Source organism: Monomorium pharaonis, chromosome 4, assembly GCF_013373865.1.
Source record: "Monomorium pharaonis isolate MP-MQ-018 chromosome 4, ASM1337386v2, whole genome shotgun sequence".
Lineage (NCBI taxonomy): Eukaryota > Metazoa > Arthropoda > Insecta > Hymenoptera > Formicidae > Monomorium > Monomorium pharaonis.
In genome coordinates this window covers 6,220,063-6,243,558 of record NC_050470.1, presented here as the reverse complement: position 1 = coordinate 6,243,558, position 23,496 = coordinate 6,220,063, and the positions used below count along the sequence as shown (strand labels likewise).

The 23,496-nt window shown below is 41.3% G+C and overlaps 1 protein-coding gene and 1 long non-coding RNA gene across 3 annotated transcripts in view; one reads left to right on the top strand and one right to left on the bottom strand.

Moving 5' to 3' along the window:
• The window catches only part of LOC118645112, a 109,547-nt gene that overhangs the window by 25,189 nt on the left and 60,862 nt on the right, over positions 1-23,496 (bottom strand). For both annotated transcript variants that reach the window (XR_004962867.1, XR_004962866.1), the window contains one exon: positions 12,048-12,135. This is a non-coding gene — a long non-coding RNA (uncharacterized LOC118645112). The remainder of the gene's footprint in view (positions 1-12,047; positions 12,136-23,496) is intronic.
• Positions 1-23,496, top strand: part of LOC105838877 (muscle-specific homeobox protein tinman) — a 55,073-nt gene that overhangs the window by 8,541 nt on the left and 23,036 nt on the right. The gene's annotated exons all lie outside the window — the stretch shown is intronic.

Genomic DNA, 23,496 nt, shown 5'->3' with positions numbered 1-23,496 from the left:
TTATATTAAATAGGAATGTATTAGTTTTAATTTGATTGTATAATTTAGTTTTGTGTAGATATATAAATATGCATCATTGTTATTTATACACTTTCATATAATTTTTATCTGACGATTAATTTAAATGCAAAACCTTTCACGTAGTAAAAGTGTTCACTCAACCACATAACTCACATTTAATATATTTTATCTTACTTTGCTTTCTCTCTCTCCGTGCAATAACCGAGATCTTTCTTCATTTTTAACGTTTCCTCCGTGAGATATCCAGGAGTGCGTTCGGCCGCACGATCTCATCTTTCTACTCCGATCACGCTTCAACGAGGTCCCAAAGTTTCTCGATATACCCTCTCACCTACGTTACATTCGCCGCTATCCCGGACTACGCGATAAAATGAGTTGTTCGCACGACGGATGCGTTGGGGCCCCACAGATCGGGCCGGCTGGCCTCCGTGGACCCGCGGCGCGCTGCGGTCTCCCGGCTCCGGAATTACAAATGATATCGAATCGAATCGCTCGTAATATTATTCGATACGTGTTCCATTATCTGACCGAGGCTCCGGGATTCAAATTAGATTACCGGTAGGTCAGGCGCTCTCGCGCGTTCATGTATCTCTCGCAGACGAGCGCGAGAGAGGGGGAGGAGGGACGAGGGACGAGGCCCTGCGGAAGGAACGATGAGCACCGCCGGGCCCTAGAGGAGGGACCTCACGGCGGGAACGATGGAGACCTCGCAGTGCCGCGGATCCCTGCAATACGGTAGCCTCACGTATTCGCAATTTACTTCTGATTATTATGCTCTCTATACTTACGCGGCATTCTTATTTCTCCCCGTCCTCTCCCTCCCTCCTATCCTTTCTCTCCTCGAGTCCATAACTCGCTTCGATGATGCCCGAACGTGGAAGAGTATCGATTTAGACCGATTGAGACCGGGAGAGACGGGGAGAGACGGAAGAGACAGGGAGAGACGGGGAGAGACCGGGAGAGACGAGGAGAGACCGGGAGAGACCGGGAGAGACGGGGAGAGACCGGGAGAGACCGGGAGAGACGAGGAGAGACCGGGAGAGACCGGGAGAGACGGGGAGAGACCGTAAGACACCGGGGAGACGGGGAGAGATGGGGAGAGACGGGGAGAGACCGGGAGAGACGGGGAGAGACGGGGAGAGACCGGGAGAGATGGGGAGAGACCGGGAGAGACGGGGAGAGACGAAGAGAGACCGGGAGAGACGGGGAGAGACCAGGAGAGATGGGGAGAGACCGGCAGATACGGGGAGAGACGGGGAGAGACCGGGAGAGACGGGGATAGACCGGGAGGGAGGGAGGGATTGATTTTCTTCTTGAGAGCAATTTTCCCTATGCAACTATCTCAATTTAAATTGGTTTTGTTTATAATTGAATAAAAATTTAAAATTTAAAAATGACATAACGAGAGTAAAATTAATTGTTTTAGGGTTAATCTTATAATAAGTGTAATAAGACTTAAGCTGTAAAAATGTGACCAATCACAATCAAATGTGAGGGGAATAATCGTCCGTGATTAGTCAATTTCTTACTTTTAAAGTGCTCTTGCTGGTCACACGTGTTACCGTAAACTTATCAAAACTTGTGCAAGTCAACCGGAACGTGTACACCATATTTACGATAACTGTACAGTTTTGTCCTTTAAACGTGATAGACTTGCACAAACGTACTTGTGCAAACATATATGCGCAGCTTAAAAAGTAATTATCTGAAATATATGCCAAAGAATTGCTGTTTAACTAAAATTAAAAACCCAGCAATAGGAAAAGCCATTGAGAAGCAAAAAAACAACTTTAACAACAGATTTCAAAGAAAATAAGTTTTCACTAAATAAAGCTATTTGCGCTAAGTAAAAATTTTACTGTTTTTGTATAATTATTATTAATTATGCTGAATCAGCTGATTGTGCGCAAAAATTGTAAGATGTCAATCAATTAACGTCATTATCAATAATTATTAGAATGTACAATCTTGATCACACATTTGTAATTCAAAACATTTTATCTATATTTAGATATGCAAATTCGATATTAATGTTTGTAATGTTGATGTATATAAAGTATGCTTTATTATTCTAACGTAGAATAGATACGTAAAAACGAGATTGTATATTTGATAAGAAGACATGCCAAAAAAAATTTATGAAAAAAACCATTCAATATGCTTAGGCATTAGTATACGCTACCGGCAATAAAATTCTACAGTTTACATTATATAATATCAATAAATATAAATTTTTAGTATCATCATATTACATTGTAATATAATCTTACTTCAATCGAATTCCTACGAACTTTATTAGCTGTAAAAAGTTAGAATTTATTTCATTTAGAATCCTGTGCAATGATTGTCTGCACAGATGCTCGAAACTTAATGTTTGTCATGCAATGGTACCTTCTTATTATTAAAAAAAAAACAGCAGAAGCCCATCATCGTATTTATTTCGTTTTCGCACGGTAGTTGCAAGGACGAACAAGTGACGTGGACAAGGACACCGCTTTTCAGTACGTTTCGCGCTTCAAGTCCCGTCAAAGTGGGTTTTTAACTACCTGTCCGAGTTTATTGCACAACTTAGGTAGGTGCTTATTGCGAGCAATATCTATGTACGTCGTAAAAGCTACAAAGTCGACCGCGCACCGACTGCACACGTCATAAATAGCTTGCCGGTCGGTACCGCTCGTTTCTGCATTGTGTTGATACGCGTTGCGAGAGAGAAAAAGAGAGAGAAATCTCGAGAAAAGTTGGACGGTGGCTAAGTGTACAGAGAGAACGAAGAAAAAGAGATCCGACGCCGCTAATTTTTGCCGGGATGTAAGTGGAAGAGATCTGAGCCTCACTACTCATTTATTACCAGATTTCAGTAAATCATAGATTTTTTCTGTATTTAACCCACTCTGAAATTTAACCTTCTAAAAATTTGAGAATATATTAACGTAATTGTACATTGGAAAAAAATCTCATTAAAAAATTGAAAATCTGATAGATTCAACCAATCTGTTAGAAAATAAACGACTCTTCCAAAAATTCTTGATAATAATATTAAATTCATATATTTATATTCAGTTTAATGTATTTTCGTAAAAAACTGCAATATAACTAGAAATTTTATAGATCCAATCGAAAAATGTTACCCAATTTTTAGTTAAGTCTATAATTAAACGTTTTAATTATAAAATATCGAGTTCAATCATAATAAAAAGTTCTGTTTAGTTTCGCTAAAATGCATTTTACCATGTACATCTTGTTGATACAATCAAAGCATTTTTCTCAGTGTAGTTTCTTTAAATTAATGGAAAATTTATCATCCTTAGAAAGAACGCTCAAACTGATTGTTAGAATGTAAAAACTTTTTACAACATTATCATCAACGTATTCGAATGTAATTATTATTCTACGTAATTAATTTTATGGTCCAAAACAAAATTATTTTCAGATCTATATCTAGCTAAAGTTCTAAAAATTTCCGCATTTTTTAGATTTAGTAGACGAATTTAGTAGAACTTTATGGAATATAAGATCCTTTAATCACGTGTACGCGTGTATAGTGATAAAATAGGATTTTGTGAAAAAACGATGCATTCGGTAATACTGATTGCTTCCGGTCGAGAAATCTCGTTTTTCTTCCGACAAAACACGTACATTAATCACATTCGAGTATGGCGACACGAGTCGCAGTGGCACTCGAGTTTCCAGCACTCGTGAAAACGAGACGACGATGGTCGGGGAGGTGGGTCCAACGGCTCGAGTTGTTGTGACAGTTTGCCGAACAAACAAAACACCAGCCCTCCGCCCATTTACTACTTGACTCCGGATGCTGCCAGAATTTTTTTACCGATTGCGAGGCGAGCGCCCCGCTGCGCTAAGTGACCATTCGTTTTTGAAATAAGTGCACAGCTCTTTCGAGACACTCGACCTCAGCGAGACGAAAGCGGCCGAGCTGCGGTGCCGTTTTCGGCTCTGCTCTCTTTACTTCCAGGCCGAACGAGAATCGAATTACATCGCGCCCGCTCTCCCGAAGCTGCGATTCGTGCGCTTCGGAATTACGTCCGTCAAGATAATGCAAATTACGTAACAAACACATGAAGCAATTTTGTATTTTATCGAAGATATCTCAAGAATCAGCGTAATCTACCCGCGAGTTTGCGTAACCTAATTGTAAGAAAGCAGTTTAAATAAATTGATCTTAAATTACATTTGTGTATGAAGATATCATCTGTAAACTCGATATCTTTTTTAAATATTTTTCTCTCCGAGATTTCGTTTTTGATATCAGAAAATTGATGGTATTTTTGATTCGCTCTTTCCATGTATTATATCTACGTACAATTGCAGATGGAAAGAGGAAGTTTAATTATTTCTTTGAGAAGATTAGATGGCCATAATAGCTTTATATAATAATTTGCTTTCAAATAACAGCACGATACAATTAACCAGAAGTTCTCTACTTTCTATAATTCGTTATCCGGAAATTTCATCTGAGTTGTTTGTCTATTTGATGCATGATCTCTCTCTCTCTCTCCGAATTTATACATTACATAATATTAAATAAAGAATAAGAAATAACAAGAGAATAAAAAGAGAATGAAAACTGAAGAAAAATCATTTCCATAATTCAATTAACAAATAAATTACGTTTACAAAAACAGTTTGTGTGCGTGTTGTATAAAAAAAATATTACAGAAACATTTGCAGAAATGGACTAGCGAGGATCGGGGCCGATCGCGTTTAAGTTGCTTTTCTCTCGACATAAATTACCATTTTATTCCAGTCCAAAGCGTCACGCGCAATACCTCGTGAATTCAATCGAAGCGTCGGTTTCAATTGGGTTTCCCCCCCTCGCGTAACTCGCGGGAAAATTAGCCAGGGAGCTACGAACATACAGCGGGATCTTGCAGTTACTATCGCGGGGAAATAATTCTCAATTAGCTGCTGGAGATCGCGGCCTGCTAAGTCGTATTTATGTCCGCCGGTGGCGTCGACGCGCTGCCTTTGGATTTATATTGGACCGAGCCCGGAGATTTATGCGACCGATCCGTCTCAGTTTGTCCGTGGATCTCCGCGCCCCCTCCCGTCCTTGGCTATCCTGTCTTCGGCGAAACCCTATTCCCCAACTTTCCACCCCTCTACGGATATCGCGTATTCCGCTTCTGCACTTACGACACGCAAATTGTAAGTACAGAAGTAATTTTTGCAAACTATATGGATTCTCCGAGCTTCGCTTGATGTCGTTTTTTTCTTAATAATAACTTGAAAGAGAGCGTTTATTGTCGTTCTAGGGTAAGTCTCCCTCTAAGAACATGTAGAGAGAGAGGGAGAGAGGGAGAGAGATACATGAAATATAATTTTAACGTCAATAATGTTAAATGTTTTTATAATATTTACATTATTTTCTATTGTTAGTTTGCCAACGATTAACGACGACAAGATCGATCAAACGATCGAGTTGTCGTTGCCGTTAAAAGCACAGTTGATTTATGAAACGGTCATTGGCCACAATGAAACGTTTCACATTCGCCGTTCTTTCAAAATGATGAGACATGAGCGAGATCGCTCCCTTGCGACGTTCCAAGGATTTCTCAGTACCCGGGGCAAATCATCGCCGACCCTCGAGACCAAATAGAAATAAATTTGGGGCAGATTACACGCTCCGGGTAACGGTGCACGGCAAGGGACGAGGACAAGCACGTGTGTCTATGCGTAAATCTCCCCGGTCTTTATTGACACATTGGTTAATGTTTTCTTTTCAAGATTTCAATCTTGTCTAATACTAATACGTTACGTGAAGGTGACAATAATACGAGTCCTAATTAAATAGATATATTATAGTTAAATATGTCTATTTCATTTTCAATTCACGTATAATACGCGTTCTTCTGGAAAAAAATATCTCCGCGATAATATAAGATTCTATAGTTATATAACGTAGTGAAAAAATACGATATTAAAATTATAGAATCGAATATCATTATTAAATAATACGAAAATTTTTTACAACAAAAATACATGGCTTTGATGAGATTTTTAACATAGAGGAACGCTTACGTTTGATTTTATAATTTAAAGGAGCCCGACTTTTGCACGGCCGATTTTTCGGAGCAGTCTCCTCTAAGTTTTTGTTCACTGACGACCGGATGCCTTCCCGCGCATCGTCATTCATTTAAGAATCGACGAGCGAGCTCGTCGGCGGGCGTAATTTCGCTCGCGCCGTCCGGTCGCATTGCCGAAAAGCCGCAAATCGTCGCATAAAACATCGTTTAGCACCCAATCCGCAGCCACAGGAAATTCGCACGGTCGACAGAATTGCATATATAGGCGCGGTGCCCTCTCAAAGTCCTCCTCTCGCACGGCGTAGAAGAAAGGACGTTCGTCATCCTCCGTCTCCCTCTTGTCGGGGCACCGATACAATGGCTTTTACGGCTAACCCCGTCGGAGCCAACCGCCGTTGAAATTGATTTTCGCGTGTCACGTATTTTTCGGCAGCCCCGTCTGATTGTGAGAGATGCCCGCGGGAGCGGCATCCTTTTTGCCGGATCTCGCCGACTGGACACACCGACGCACCGACACAATCGGCGAGAATCCGACACGAAGATGCAGCGGGTAAGGAAAGGGTTGAGAGGGAAGCGAGTAAACGAAGGAGAGAAAGAGAGGGGTACGTGCGAAAAAAAAAACGCGAACCGAGAGGAAAAAACCGGCAAAAGAGCCATTATTATACTTCGTCATTTGATCTCGACCGATCGCGAGCATCGATTTTTGGCATTTCAGTATATTTTCTGGTCGTGTATTATCTTTCTGGTTGTTACTCATCAATCTAGATTGCTTTTGTTCGCTATTAAATATCGCTTTTGGTGTTGACTATCCACGAACGTTACACGCAAAGTTTCTTAGTTAAGAATTCAAGTAAATCACAACTGGAGTATGATTGTCATACTTACTTGAGTCGTCGTTGTATAGATTATAGTTGAAGTTGCGAACAACTTAATATCATTTCGCAGAATAAATAACGGGGCTACATCGCGGTAAAAAAAAAGGTCAAGGATTCACTTCATTTCTCGCAAAAAGTGAATGCGTTCATTGTACTATCAATTCGGATAAGTGCGATTTAATTACTAATAAGAATTAATTGTACATAAGAAAATATAAAACAATTATTTGAATTTCATTTGTTTTTAAGAACGACACGTTTAAGAAAAAAAAAACTTATTGAAAAGCAAATGACAAAGAATGACAAAGTCCAAATTTCTTTAATTTTTTTTTATGTTACATCGCCTCTGTCTCTACGAAAGGAAGAGTAATAATAATTCATGGATGGCGTTATCATGTGCGAAGTGAGGTTCTTTGTCAGTAAAGGCGAAATTTACCTTTAATTCCTAGCGGAAATTTAATTCCTAGCAAAGCCAGAACAGGAAGTCGCTGGAGATCACGATGGGCGATACGAGGCGAGCCGAAAGAAAAATCGGCTGTTCTTTCACAATTCGAAGCGACCTTTGCGATTCAGCTCGGGCCTTTTGTTTCACTTAGCACTTTCCGTCCGCACCCAAACTAATTAGCGACGTAATAAAGCCTCGCGCGGAGGTCCGATACTATCGAGCGTAAAGATAGCTACCTCGAATCGATTTGCATATGAAAACGAACGAAGCGCGAGATGCGAGAGATCGATCTTTCTGCGCTCCGCGCAGAAAGTTTTTCGAGATAGCGCCGAATTAATTTCATTTCTTGACGTAAGTGATTGTAATATTTTCCAAACGTGAGAATTAAAAAAAAAATCTGTATTTCACGAAACATTTTGTTATGTAACATAGTTAGTAGTGAATTTATAGTTTGCGTGTCTCGATCAGATTGATCCCCACGCAAGTGCTTACGAGTTTAAAGACCGCCCGCCGCGAAAGCCGTGTGAAGCGAATTTCGAAAATTTCATTACACAAACAAAATCGACAAAAGCCCCCGATTCGAATTTAAACCTGACTCGTGTTCTTATATTTTCATTCAGTCTCCTTCAGACGTCTTACTACGGCGGAATAGGAAATGCCTGTCAAAATGACCGGGACGTCATTATTTTATTATACCCCGATGCATACAATGTATCAAAAGGGGGAGAAGAGAGTGAATCGGACGGACTAATTCACCGGCGGCTTCTCGGTCGCAATTTATCTCATAATAGAGACAAAAATTTCTTTTCAAATAGCCCACAAATTTCCCCGAAGTACCGCCATTCACCGCTCGACAGCCGTTTATGAATGCGCAGCGGTGTCTCCGTATACCCCGGCGTGTATCCATCGCTGCACAACACTCGCGTGTATCTTCCTCAGTTAATAGGTAGGATCTGGTCGGGGCCGCTCCGACCAAACGGAAGTCTCGAATTCGAAACAATGAGCCTCGCGAACCGCGCGGTCTGACGCGAGCAGTAAAGCCTTTATGGCTCTATTCCGCGGCTCCGCTTCTCTTTTCATTCGTATTGGCTCCTTTTTTTTTCTTCCTCTTCTCCTTTCTCTCCGCGCATCCCTTTTCATCGCCGTTCCGTTCTGTCCTCGTTCCTCCCGGTCCTCCTTTCGTCCGCCGCGTCGGTCTCCCTTTTCCCATACGCGCGATATACATATTACTACACGCGATGTCGCGCGAGCAGCGTTAATTCCGGGGATCGCGCTAACGATTCGGCGAATTCAACGCGGCTATTATTCGACGACAATGGCACGGACTGCGGATCTTCGGAAATGTGTTGGAAAAATTGTCTTAAAATACTGCCGAGGCAATATCGTGTTGTTATTCTTAATCAGAAATCACGTACGTATTTAAAAGAGAAAAAATTTTTGCTAAGATAAATAATGATAAAATTATATTAACACTCAATTGTCAGCGAGGAAAATCGCAAAATCGGTATCATTAACGAGAGCACGCAATTCGCGCGGATTTCGAAATAACGTTCTTTGGAAGACTTTACGATTTTCCTCACCGCGGTAAGAATAATGAATTTTCTCGGACGATGCGGTACGCGGTAGCCTTTAAAGACCGGCTATAAACGAAGCATTATAGTACCGGAAAGGACTCTCGACAACGCGGCGCAACAATGTGCAATCTGGCAATTCGTAATTGATAGACATTAATTACGACCCCGGTGATCCTGAAAAAGAGAGAAAAAAAAAAACGAAAAACAGGATTTCACTTAACGTCACTCTGGCCTCCGGTGTTGACTCGACGGCAGGTGTTCGTTTGAAAATCATCTCGTTTGATATTACCCGCAAACATCTTATAATGGGCAACGTTACGAGCGACCTTAAACCTCGGCTGCAGTCGCGCAACGTGTGTTGTTAACGTTATCAGTCACATAGTCATATTCCACGTGCGAGTTACGCGAACCACCGCGCGAAAGTGCGGTTATAGAAAAACGGATAAGAATTTATGTTCCCTCCCGTGTGAGCACATTTACAATTGCATACCGCCGAATCTCGATAGCTCAGCAAGCACATTTTCAGAGGACAATATACATTTACATTTATACATAATCTTATTAAAAGTAAATTATTTATCTGATAATTTTGATTAAGAGAAAACACGGAGAAAATTAATGATTTGACAAAATTTTCCAACTAAATTAAAATTTTGTCAGTTCAAAAATTTATGCATTTAACCGAAATACACAAATTTCAATTGAAGTATTTATATAGTTAATTGAAATATATGAATACTTGAATAGACAAAATTTAATGTAGTTGAAAAATTTAGTCAAATTAACATTTTTTTTTTCAGTGTAGTAAATAGTAAGCGCGGACCAAGGAAGAAATTACTATGTTTTTTACTTGTGGTCCGTGGCTACTATTGTACACAGTAATTTTTTATATAAAGTTCCCTCCGTGTATTTTCTCCGTGTTGGCCATTCAGAGCGAGTATCCTTGTCATTTCTCGGGGAAATAAGACGGCGCGAGTCGGTCGATTTTTTAACTTGACGCACGAAGTAGAGCGCGTCACTCGCATAATTAAAATAAGTAGGCGCGGGTTTGCTTCGACCTTTACAATTGGATCCCGCCGACCTCGTTTATTCAACGCGTCCGCCTGTTCAATTCACTGTAAAAACCCACGGGGAGATCTCGAGATTAACGCACCTGCAGGTCCGTCGCGCTGTGACTTGCGGCGAATTTCCTGACCTGTCTAATTAAAGAATGTGAAACGCGCGCGGTTCATGTCCGCGAGACATTAATCTAGCGCAAACGCGGTCGTTCTGGTCAGCTGTTTATCGAGCAATCATATTCAATGTGCTAATGACTGTAAGATCGATTCGTGTCTCCGTATGCTCTATTTGTATTCGGCCGTACTGTATCTGTCGGATTGCGATACGTAAAATGCGCTCTAGTGGCACCGTAGTTTGAAGATTACAGCGCCTTAAATAATGGAAACGAGTATAAGGAATCTGCAATTATGCATCAAAGTGGAACTTTGAGGGCAATGCCGAGGTGCGGACAATGCCTGCGCGATAGTTCAAACTGTGTTAGAAGCGCATATATTAACACAATAAGGCGAGCGAGTAACTAGCTATCATAGTTTATCACATTGACAAGTATCTAAATATTTAAAAGGAAAAAGGTGACCAAATGTCTGCATAAACGCGATACGAACTTATGTTAGTGCTAGTTTTAAATTTTTAACAAACACTCTCGTAAAGTAATTTAGAATCAGTGCAGGAAAATATTATAGATATTATGAGACGTATGGCGCCGAAAAAAAGTCGTTATTCATTTGATCCCAGTGATTAGAAGTAAACGCAATATTTTTCTCTAAAATATTACAGCGCACAACAGATTACATGAGCGTAATACGCATTCGTGCCACGCACCACGGGAAAAATTCACACTTCCTTCCGATTGCAATACTGTCTTTACAGCTTACTTATGGCTATACCTCGCGCTTACGTTAACTAGTTCACTTATTACTATATGTCTAATTCAACAATCGAACGACCTCACGTGGAGAATGGTATGAGTGAAATAAATAAGGCACGGTCCATAAGTTACATGTATCACGCGACCATGTGAGTATATATCCTTATAGCGTCATGTAACAATACATATTACCGCATAATACGTATTGTACATTTTGAGAGAACTAAAAATTTTGAATTTCTTGATAAATAAAATTACAATTTCTCTTGTAAAGATACGGTTTAATCTGAATCTTGATTCTTTTTTAACACGCTTTTTTGACACGCTATTTTTTCGGTAGATGTTGTACAGTTTCTGGTTATTTATTCTCATTTACGTTATTTTTGATGTGTATCAGGCATAATGATAACATCGTGTTTTACTTATTTATTCTTACTTGGAAGACAACGCGACGTTGAAATAAATAACGCGTAATACGAATGACGGACGCCTTATGCAATCTCAGTTATATACCTTCGCTTACTCTAGCCCTGGTAGCTTCATCATCACGCGGCTGACGATATAGCCGGCAAAAGAAACGATTTATGATGTTGCAGTTTAGTGTGACGCGTCTTAAGGAGCGACGTCGTACAAAATTCAATTCATAATTTGACATGATTTATGAGTTATATTTATGGTGCCGCGGAAGCGTCAAGTCTCCGCAATTAAAATGGCTTACATTTGAATATCTATTAAGCTAATATTCATGTAATGTGAAATTGTTACTAGTAGTTCGTGTGGCAACGTAACTTTTTTAAGTCCGCTTAAAAAAGTCTCGCGCATATTAGATTAACAAAAAACTCTATACGCAGCTTACTTTCCCTCTGTTAAGACACATTTTTTACATCGTAATGCTAATGTAATATAAAAAATAATCATTATATACATATATATATATATATATATATATATATATATGTATATATCTCTTATTTTATAAATATATATATAATAATATGTATTCTATACAGTGTAACAGGTACTCTCTAATGTAAAGATTTCTGATGCTATTTAATATTCTCATATAACAACGCTAAATGAATAAAAAATGTATAAGTAAGAGAATGTGTACTAGAGGCAGAACTGTATAGATACATATCGACTTTATAATATAATACTTACGATTCGTATGGATTGCAAATATGAACAGTGGCGAAAACGTCGGTTAACTCGGAGGTGGATACTGTTACCAGCGCGAACTAGAGTTCCCCTGTAAAGGTTAACGAGTGTTAGTCACATTATAATAACGAGGTATCGAACGAGCGGCGGGGTATCGCGTTTCACCCTTAAAGAGCGGATGTTCCAAGATATTACCGGAGAGCACGATGGATGGAGGGGAGGGGAGGGGAGGAGAGGGAGGAAGGGGTGCTGTGTGCAAGGAAAACATTCTGCCGACATTCGAGTACCCAACCTCCGCACAGGGCACACGCGATCCTCATTACGCGAATGGCGCGTCACGATCGTTATCAGAGAGCCTCTTCCGGAATATTATATTATCATACAGGGGATAATAGTCGCCCCATTATACGTCTCGCTAAATAAAATCGCGGAATCCGAAAGAATCTTGCACGTATGGGACATTATTTTGCCAATTTTGTACGCTTGTATGTGTTCGTCGTCAATATTATCACGCTGAAGCGGTATACCTATTAATCGGTACCGTCCAATTCCGGATGCATCAGCTGCCGCATTCCATTTCGAGCAAATTCGATACTTCAATACACGTAGAGAATACGGACGATCTAACAAATTCCGTAATGTGCACTGCACAACGGATTTATGTTTGGCGAAAATTCTCCCGATTCAGATTTCCCATCCTCTTCCTTCCATCACATTGACAGAAAGCCCGCCATGCCCCCGTACACCCTCCTCTCCTTGCTCGTCGATAGACGAAAAGCATTTAAAGACTCAGTATCGATTTTCCGCCCGGTGACGATGACAATGGCGTTGGCGTGGAAAACAAACGAGCGTCCAGGCGCGTCGGTGCTAACAGCGAAAATGAGCTTTTCCCCAATAGCATCGCCCGGAAACGCCGACGGCGCTCCCCCACTATCGGTGTGGAGTACCTTCAACGGATAACGGTGGGTGTACGCCACCGTTCGCATTGATGATAGTTTGAAACCCCCTTCAGGGTTGTCCTTGCACAGAGCTCGTCCTCGTTCCAAACGGTTGTTAATTTTGCAATGAGGACATTAACACTACGCGTGATTTAAGACGAAGTGTTAAATAATTGGGGCAAAAATTAAGAATCATAAAATAAAGTAAAATAAAATAAACCAACGTCGCGTCAAAATTCTATTTTATTTTTATTAAAATATGACTCGCATATCTTATATAAATACCGAGATATCTAATTATTAAATCTGAAAAATTAGGAATGCATCAGATTTCACAAGAAATTTTTACTTTGATATTACATTGATATACATATAACTTTGTATACTTTTTCTATAAAAATCGATACAAAATGATAATCGAGAAGTTACTGAAACTAAAGAGCTGTCATATTCTAACGAGTAGACAGATTAAACAAGTTATTAGCACTCCTTTCGCACTATAATGTGCAAATAAAAACGAAAAATTTCCTGTCTGTTATAATATTTTATCCGCACATTTTATTTTGTCTACTCTCTTATCAAGGTAACAGTTAATTAATTTTAGCATTGACTATTTAATTTTAAAAAATTTTCGTATAAAAAAAATGTGAGTTCTCTGTCAACAATAGAATTTTTGAACCTGCACAAACACAGCCCTGGCGTTCTTCTTCTTGAGCCGGCAGTGATACCTTGATGTCGGGCGTCGCGATGGTAGTACCACCTCCTCCTCGTTCTTCCACCTCGCACCGAGGAGGAACGAGGGTGGAAGCGGACGACGTGGCGGACGAGGGTTGAGAGCCGCGTTTAGAGGGGGATATCACTGTCGTTGCCGGGAAATCGGGCGGAAAATGGGAAATCCAGCGGCCTGGTGACAAATGGTTGATCACCGCGGGAGAGAAGAGCCGCTCGCTCCGCCCGCCGGTATTACGAGGGCGACGGCAAGGGATGGGGCGAACACACCGCGGTCATTGGGCAGGAACGCGAAGCTATATGGACGCGAAACTTGGGACGGTGATGTACGTGGGTGCAGGGCCGCGGTGGTCGCGCCCTTTTACACAATCTGCCGTGGATTCATCGGAGATTCATGCGTGCAATCTAAACGAGTTGATCGTTTTAAACGCTACATAGAGAAAGAATTAAAATTGTACAGGCGACGGCGAAGTCTGTGCTATTTTCAAAATATTTATTTTTTTTTTAAATATTTCGCAATAATACGCAATTTTATTACAAAATATGTAAACTAACTTAATTTCATGGATTTGTTTGAAATCCTTTAAAGAAGCTTTGAAACCCGTAATAATATGAGTTTCTAATGTCGCTATATATAAGATTTCTTCTTTCGTTAATTTCATTGTGAATAAATTCACGAAGAGATCATTCCGCAAATCATTAAATCACAGTATTTAATCATTCCGTATGACGACTTTTACCGAACAAAAGTACATATTTGAAAAAAATTGAAAAATGACCGACCGAAAAAGGAGCAGCTATATTTCATAAGTTGTTTTTATCGCGACTGAAAGTTGATTAGCCGAGACCTCAGCCGTGGCTCATAAATCGGTCCATTTATTTTAAGCGGCCAAGCGAGCTTCTTTTGTCACCTTCGATGGGAAAGCGTTTTTCCTTACGGTGAATGGCGATATCGATGTCGGTGCTTCTACGAGCGGTGATAGGCGGAGAAATGGGCACTTGTAAGTTACGACAAGAGCAATGCGGATCAGCCTTCGAGGTATGGCCGCCATACGGTACGAAAGTCTAGGGCGAGGGACCCTCTTCTACCAGGGGACGCGAAAAGTGGGAGGGCGATAAAACGGAAAATTGCCGGATTCCCGGGGAATAATTAAACGGCGTATACACGCGTCTTTGCGTGTAAACGTGTCGACGCACGGCCGTCGAGTCGTTTTTTTTCCCCTGCACCCCGGGAATTTTCGTTTATATCGCAATATAAAGAGGGGGCGGAGAAAAAAAAAGTATATCATCTCTCCGTTATGAAAAAAAAGAAGGGTTTGCAAGAATTAATTGCTGCTATCGCGGTATAACGCTGTGTCCGTAGGATCAGAACGATATAAGAGGATCTATGTTGCAGATCTCCGATATAAAAGTATACGTAAGTTGAGACGAGAAATATCGCAATCTCTCTATTTCGCGAAGTCTGAGTATTAAAGAGATTTCTAAAACTTACTTCACGTTGCGCAAGCGTCGGGACGTGACACTTTCCCGAGAAAACGCGGAAAAGTCTCCCCGAGAGTGGCGCGGTCCAGCAATCCCTGAGTGAAGTGACTAGCAGTATACGTACGCGACAAAACGGAAAATTACTGAATTCTCAGAGGATAATTAAATGTCACCCCTCTCGCGAAGCGGACGCGCCCTCGCTCCTCGCTCCCCTCTCCACGTCTTCCCCCCTGGGTCTTCCCCGAACTCACATCGTGGATCCCGCGGGCATTACGAATCGGTTACACCTCTCCGCGCTAATATCTCGTCCCTCGTCGAAGGACCGCGCGCATTTCCCTGCCGAGCGAGGGTAGGGACGCGCCGCGATGGAAAGGAGACAATACACCCGGATAATCGCGCGAAACGATTTGCTCTTTTCACGGCCGATTAAGTCCGCAATCTGTTGACGGAGCGAGAGAGATGAGGGGGGGGGGGAGGGGGGAAGGAGAAAGAAAGTGGGATGGTGGACGCTGAAATAACAGGCGGCTTTCGGGCTGTCGCTCGCGATTCTCGAACGTTAAACCGCGCCGCGGGCTTAACGCCGTTAATCCGCGAGAGTTTGCGCAGCGTTAATGCGACGATTTATGTAACGTTAACTACAGAAACGCAGACACCTTTCGGTAATTTGTCGATTTTGAAATCTTCGTGAATTATGCAATCTTTGTGAATTATAGCTGAAGCTGGATCTAGAGAAGTTATAGATGTTTATACTCATATGAATATAGATGTAAAAGCCAGTTCTATCACAAAAATTGTACACATTTTACTTTAAATAGTATCGTCTAGCAATAGATACGTTAAATATAATTGTACTGGTACTGTTGTAGAGTTTTCTCACTCGAGCGTTTTTCGTCAGAAAGAAGAAATTAGCGAAAGAGCGTTTCTTGTTGGAAACTTCACGCTGTTTAAGTCAGATATCTGATTTGCTTTTATTTAATAGAGATTCAGCATATCGCGGACGTTATGCTTTGAGGATTCGACGTGACTGACTGCTTTCTATATAACGAACGAAGAGGCGAAGATGACGCTCGGAAGCGGAAATTCTTCATGGAAAATCTCCGCCGCGGCCATTTTTGTCACAGCGGCGAACAAGGCAGATAAGCAGAAGCGTCTCCTGTGGCGAATGAGGCTTCTGCTTCGAATCACGAGCAGATACTCGCATGGGCGGCACGTTTGAGGACTTATCTCGAGTTCTGGTCTCGTGTTGCTTCTCTTATAGGTCCGCCGATTGCCGTTAGCCCGCTCGCCGCGGGCGACCTCCATTCACGCGTCCAATTTAGACGTCAATGATGCAAATAAAGCATCGCGCGCCGCTCGATCGGACGATCTAGCCGACGAAGGTGGTGCATTGCACCGCTCATTAACGATCTATCGTTTAGCCATCTCCCCATATAGGGTTGCCGGATGTGACAATGAAACCAAGATTTAGCCAACACTAGGGCAGCCAATTGTCGGCCAAGGTTCTGTCAGTCAGTGCTGGGCCATCACTGGCAAAAGACTGGCTGTCTACTTACAACAAAAACCAGTACTTGGCCGATGGTTAACACCCATACATTGCTCGACATTCTGGCACACAGTACTGGGTCAATACTGGCAAGTGACTGGCTGCCTATCTAACATAACCTAAATAAAATAATCCGGCGTTACGACGAAGACCAATACTTGGCCAATGCTACGGTAATCGATTGTTTGCCAAGATTCTGTCAGCCAATGCTGGGCCAATACTGGCAAGTGACTGGCTGTCTATCTAACATAACCTTAATAAAATAATCCGGCATTACAACGAAGACCAATGCTTGGCCAATGCTACGGCAATCGATTCTTTGCCAAGATTCTGTCAGCCAATGCTGGGCCAATACTGGCAAGTGACTGGCTGTCTATCTAACATAACCTTAATAAAATAATCCGGCGTTACAACGAAGACCAATGCTGGGCCAATACTGGCAAGTGACTGGCTAAGTCACTACCGGTTGCCAGATTTTCAATACCGGCGCACTACTGCCAGACTAATATACAGTCGAATATGCTTTGACGTTAGCAGACGAGTCCGCGGCGAGCTTCACGGCGATAATGTGACAGTTCGGGATTAATGATGTGACATGCGCGAGGTTAATGGCGAGCAAGTTTTTATTTAGTTTCTGTACGCATATTACATTTTGGAAGGAGAGATTATAGTATAACGTACTATCCATTGTACAATCAGATAAGTATATAAAATTTTCCATTTTTTTAATGGAAATAATTATTTTATGATAAGTCAATATACTTTGTGCCATGTTTTATTTTTAGTTATATATTAAAAGAAAGAGAGGAAGAAACACTGTATTTGAAGATAAAGTAGAATAGAAGAAGAATAGATAAAAGAAAGAAAGAGTCGGTAAGAAGAGAGAGAGAAAAAAAAATTTTAATAGTTAAGAAAAATTAAGAAAGAAAAGTAAGAAGAATAAAATAAAGTAAGTCTATGTGTACATATGTACACATATAAGTAAATTATAATTAATGTATGTTGAAAAGAGTGTTATTGTCAAATTGAAAGAAAGGGAAAGAAAGAGAGAGAGAGAGAAAGAAAGAAAAAAATAACATTGTGTAAAATAATATTTATATACATAAATAATATTTAATATTAATATTTATAATATTTGACATTGTTAACATTTTAATACTAGCTTATAGACATTAATTTGATGAATAATTGAATATATATATATATATATATATATATATATGTGACAGATTATTAATACAATAAAATGTCATATCCATAAAAATACATGTATTCAATTATTCATCAAATTAATGTCTATAAACTAGCATAAGTTGCCGACATCCAGATCAGTTGTAATCCGATGCTGCGACCAGTACTAAACCGTTAGTGCTACCAGTAGTGCGCCGGTATTGAAAATCTGGCAACCGGTAGTGGCTCAGTACAGGGCCGATCGTAATGCTTGTATTGGGGCAGTACTGGCTACGACGGTTGAACCAGTACTGTCTGTCAATAGTCGACCCAAGTTATCATCCAACATTGCGCCAGTACTGCGCCAATAGTGTTTTCAGTACCGCACCAGTACCCGAACTCCGACGGCCAGTATTCACTACTGTTGGCGCAGTACTGAGCCGATTGTAAAACCCTACATGGGTCGTTTTTTTTTTTTTTTTTACGCTAACGAGATCCGATCGAACGCATTACGTTTGAAAATAATTGCGAATTTTTATTTCGCGACGAGAGTGCATTTTAGAGCCTGAAATTCTAAAATATTATCCAGCTCCGCCGAGAAAGCTGACGGTAAAATGTATCGGACTATTTGCATGAGTGAGAGAGAAAGCTACGATATATTATTATTCCAACATTTCGTTTAAAGAGGCTGCTTTGCATTTCCTGCATCAAAAGTGCTGTCGTAAATAAATTATACTTTCGTCTCTCTCCCTCTCTCTCTCTCTCTCTCTCTCTCTCTCTCTCTCTTAAATGTATTTCAATCGTCATTTTGGAAACATCGTTCAAACGATACTTGTTCCTCATGTCACGAATTATACTCCGCCAATTTATGCGGCCAACTGTATCAATGTAGTCGCGCTCCGGGATATCTTTACATTTCGGAATTACGTTCGAGAGGCACTACATGAACGTCATATTAATAATAGACTAACAACGTCATGTGGCACACATTAACGCGATTGCGATCTGTCGGAGAGTCCGGCTTGCAGATCGAAATCTTCCGCCATGCTGAATATCGTTGAACCTTTATCGTCAATGCTCGGTACTTTGCAGTGCCAAGCACTGGACGTGTGCCAGCGTTAAATGTGTCATCTCCTCGTTACTCGACAACGAAGTCGCGAGTGCGCCAGCTATTTACTTAATATCGTCGCGCGTGACGCGTCGCGCTTCGTGACAAATCTAATTAGACGCGAGAGAGAGAGAGAGAGAGAGAGAGAGAGAGAGAGAAAGAGCATGAGAAACGAGAAGGAGGGGAGGAGACGCGCTAAACATAATTCCGCGAAAACGCATTAAATGCCAACGAACCTCGGTAAAAAGGCGCCGCGCACTGTAATTTGCGATCTTTTTTACGCTGCCCATCGCGCACGGAAGTCGCACGCGCGCAGATAAAACTGGATTAAAAACTGGCGGTCCAAATGACGTCAAATCACGCGTGACGTCGGTAATGATTTTGGATAATGGGGGATTCGCGCGCGGATCTACGATCTCGACGGAACAAGGAATTCTTTTATCGGCAGTGTCGTTAGTGTCGTCGGTATCTCTCGTGCCGGGCGGTGCTGGCGTTGTTCCAGTGCTAAAGGAGTCATTACCTAATCACCCGTGCTGCTTTATGCATACTTACACGTCGGGTTCTGTCATCTGCCTCTTCGTGGCTAACGCGGGAAGAGAAATAGAGAAAGATAAATGCGCCACGCGAAATAGAACGATGTTAGCGTAGAAATAGACCACTAAGGAGAATCTGACTTCTGTCAGGTCTCTTTTGGCCCGTAATGAATTCGCGTCTGAATAGATACTTTATCCGTTACTGAAAATACCGTTCGCCTTCTCGGAGAGAATAAGCTTGCGATAGTATCGTCCCTCTTTTGCGCCGCTTAATTAAACAAGCCCTCGCGTAGCGTTCGTTAATAAGGGATAATAGGCTCGGAGATGAGAGGAATGTAACTGGAGCACTTTCAATAATAGCCCTATTCGTAGAAATGCATACAAAAAAAATGCATTTTGCACAAAGATTTGAGAAATTGGTCTCGCGGGTTTAAATCGCCTTGCATATAAAAATGCCACGGATTCCGTCCTCATTGCGTTTAGCATACGCACGTTGATGTAGAACTCGCGCGACGGTATTAACGCGCGCGGATTTAAATTAAAACCGTTGAAAATAAACGAAAATGGCAAAGGGTCGCTTGCGGATTGGAGTTTTACAAATGAGAGAGAGAGAAAGAGAGGGAGAGAGAGAGAGAGAGAGAGAGAGAGAGATTACACGCGACCCTGCGAGTGTGTCGGGAAAAGGGACGCGCGGCGCCACGCGCACATCCATAGCGTTTTACACGCTTTTCCGCACGCATGTATTTCGCACGGCCACGTTTCAACTAACATTCCACGCAAGCTCGGAGGAATGAAGTCGTTCGCGCCCTTCTGACTATCCCGTCGCCGCCACCGCCGCCGTGACGAAAGATTTGTAGAGCTGACGCGGAAAATATTCCTGTCTTACCGCGGCGCGCCAGCGATGAAAAATATAAAACGTCACCCCGTCGTGCAAGTAGTCGCGTCGTGGAAAATAACTCCTCCGATTGTAGGCTTTCCTTTCGCAGGATTTACATTCTTCTCGGCAGAAACGACGTAAACTTAATTCGTAGGCAACATTTACAAGATATTCATGTTGTTTTTCTGCTAAGAGTTATAAGAAATACACACACACCTTCTCAGAAAGGATTTCTGATACCAAGACAAAAAATATGACATGTTTAATCTTATTACAATCTCATGTAGTATAAAAATAAAACAAGATTAAGATAAAATTAGAAATTTCTGTTCTTCTTTTTCGAATTAAATAAGATTGACTTATTATCTTGAGACAAGAGTAATGTATATAAATTTAAGCTTATATATTTTTACATATAGAACGTATTTTATTCTTAAGATGGTATTCTGTTCACTATCCACCGCTACATGGCGTGTTCTCGTAAACAAAATGCATGTATGTAAAGTTAGTCCCACATTTTTTAATTTCGAAAAAAAAATTGGAGTTTCGTTTGCCTCCGCAAGAGTTTTAGTTCTCAGTTGATTTTAAAAAAAGTTCTGTCATTTAAAATGACGAAAATAAGAATTCTAAGTCAAGTCGTTAATAGGTTGCGTTAAGTAGGCTTAAAAAGAAGAAAAGCTCATATAGACGGTAATAAATGTCGACTGGAGCGATTAGATTTTAGTTGGCTAGTAAACTCAAGGGATATGGATGGATTAAGTGTGTCATTAAGTTTCATATATTGTAAATCAAGTCTCTCTCCTTGGCATGTAAGCTGGAAACAAATAATTTTTATTCTGCGTTTGTAAAAACTACCGAAAAACTAAAAAAAAAAGCGTTACGGTCTCCTGTGTTTGTTCCCCTGTTAAACTCTACTTAAATGGTTCAACGTTAAGACATTTTTTTTTTCGAAACAAGTTTCATCGTGTCATCGGTAACTTCGAGCGCATCCCAATTGGACACGCGCGCCTGGTGTATGACGAGTCGCAACACGATCACTCTGGCGGAAACAGACACCTGCTAATGCCCATTAATAAATTTTCCCCGGTGCATTTTTGAAGGCGTGAATGGAGCTCAATCGGATGGAAGAGCCGCGGGGACGCGAACGCCGTCATTTTGATGCACTTTCGCTCGGTTAGTCTCGTTTCTCACAGTCACTCGTAATGAGATTAAGTTTCGCACGCTTTCTGTAATTAGCTCCGCGAGAAAATCGCGAGGAATTGATTCCTTCAATTTCGCGGGGAGCGGCGCGGTAACCTCATCCAAAGATTACCGAAGGTCGGGAGACCTTAATTGGATTCGACAGGTGCATCCCGTTGATAGAAGGCATCTTTTATCTATTCGCCTTACTTATCCGTACGTCAACGAAATTATCCTTTATGAATTACGCTTAATCAAAATCTAAATTCAACCTTTCACGATATTATTTACTTGACGAGAAATATTTTCAGTATGTGCCAAGAGAAAGAGATTTTTGTAATTACAAGTGTGAGTGCTGAGTGAACCCTCCACTGATCATTGTGCAATGAAAACTTTGCAACATATTTTTATAGGTTTCTTTTTTTGCAACAACATATATCCCATAAAGATAACCGTGGATAGCAAAAAATTCCATCCATAGAGTTTGATGTTCTTCCGTTTACGACTTGCCTTTAGCATTTTATGTATTAGTATTTTATGCATCCGGTGTAATAAATAATTTTGATAATGATTTTATGAGCCTTTATAACATTCATTGATGGCGCGATGTTTCTTTGATCGTCGGAAAGCGTACGTATTATTATAGTATTAATGCATTTCTTTTCTATTAAGTGTAAGTTTCAGATTGGATATTTGCAACAATTTTGCAAGCGTGAAAAGCGTGCATTTGTAATAGATACAAGTTTTCCAAATGGATTATCCCCCTCCCCCACAAGAAGAATATTCTAATTGTTAAAAGACAAAGGGGACGACAAAATGCAAACGCGCCTTCGTGTTTGCGATATACCCCCGTGTCCCGATTCGACGCGGATGATTTTAACGGGTGCGCCGTACTCGGTCGGGTCGAGCGTTTTCGCGGCGGACATCTGCCTTCCTCGTCGCCGAACATCCAATTACAGGATCGGGATTTAATCTACTGGAAAGCCCGGGAAGCTAAGGCAAAAGCAAAATCGGTTTAGCCACGGTATGCACAGGTGGTGACGCTTGACACGGCGCGGTATGCGCGCGTACGCGAGCCTTCGGTTCGCGACGCGTGCGATTGTCCTCCCTATAATCGGCGAGACTGATCGATCGGGAGACTTTTACGTACCACAATAGACGGTGATTCGGATGGTGTTAAAGATGATCATCCCCTAGGCTTTCCAGCCGCCTTCGATTAGATTCAATGCCTAAGGCGGAGAATGTATACATCAAAATATACACACACTGTACATTCTGCCGTTTAATAAATGACACTGTCATTTGGTAAAATGAAGACACCATCATTCTGTGTCGCGTTAACGAGATTTAAAGGGTTCGGAGCAGGAATAAAATTCATAATTCGTAAATTTCCTGTTAAAGATAATATTGTATTACATCAATGTGGAATTCTTCTTTCGTAGTGTCAGTGAATTCGTGTCAGTTTCTTGCCGAAATAAAATTTCATTAATTATCCAAATTACCACGCGATTCGCAATTCGCACCGGACGAAATCGCGTATCTCTGTTCGCGTGGAGCATCTCAGCCTGCAACGAATCTCTTTTGAAATCCGCGGTAATTCGCGAGAGACGCTCGCTCGTCGGGATTAATTTGAGCTCGGTAAACGAAACAATGCGTCAGTATAATAATAATGAGGAGGATGCCGACGGCGGCTCAATTTAACGCGTCGGTGCGATGTAGCGCATAGGTTGAATGCATCTCGCGTGCATCTCGCGAAATTGATCGGCTAGATGATTCTTCTAACTGTAGCGCATTGTGATACGTCGGCTATTGTGCGGCGGAAAACACATAGAGTCACGCGGAAGAGGTGCGGTGAAAATTTTTGCGAAACGGCGGACTCGTGTTTGCGAATTC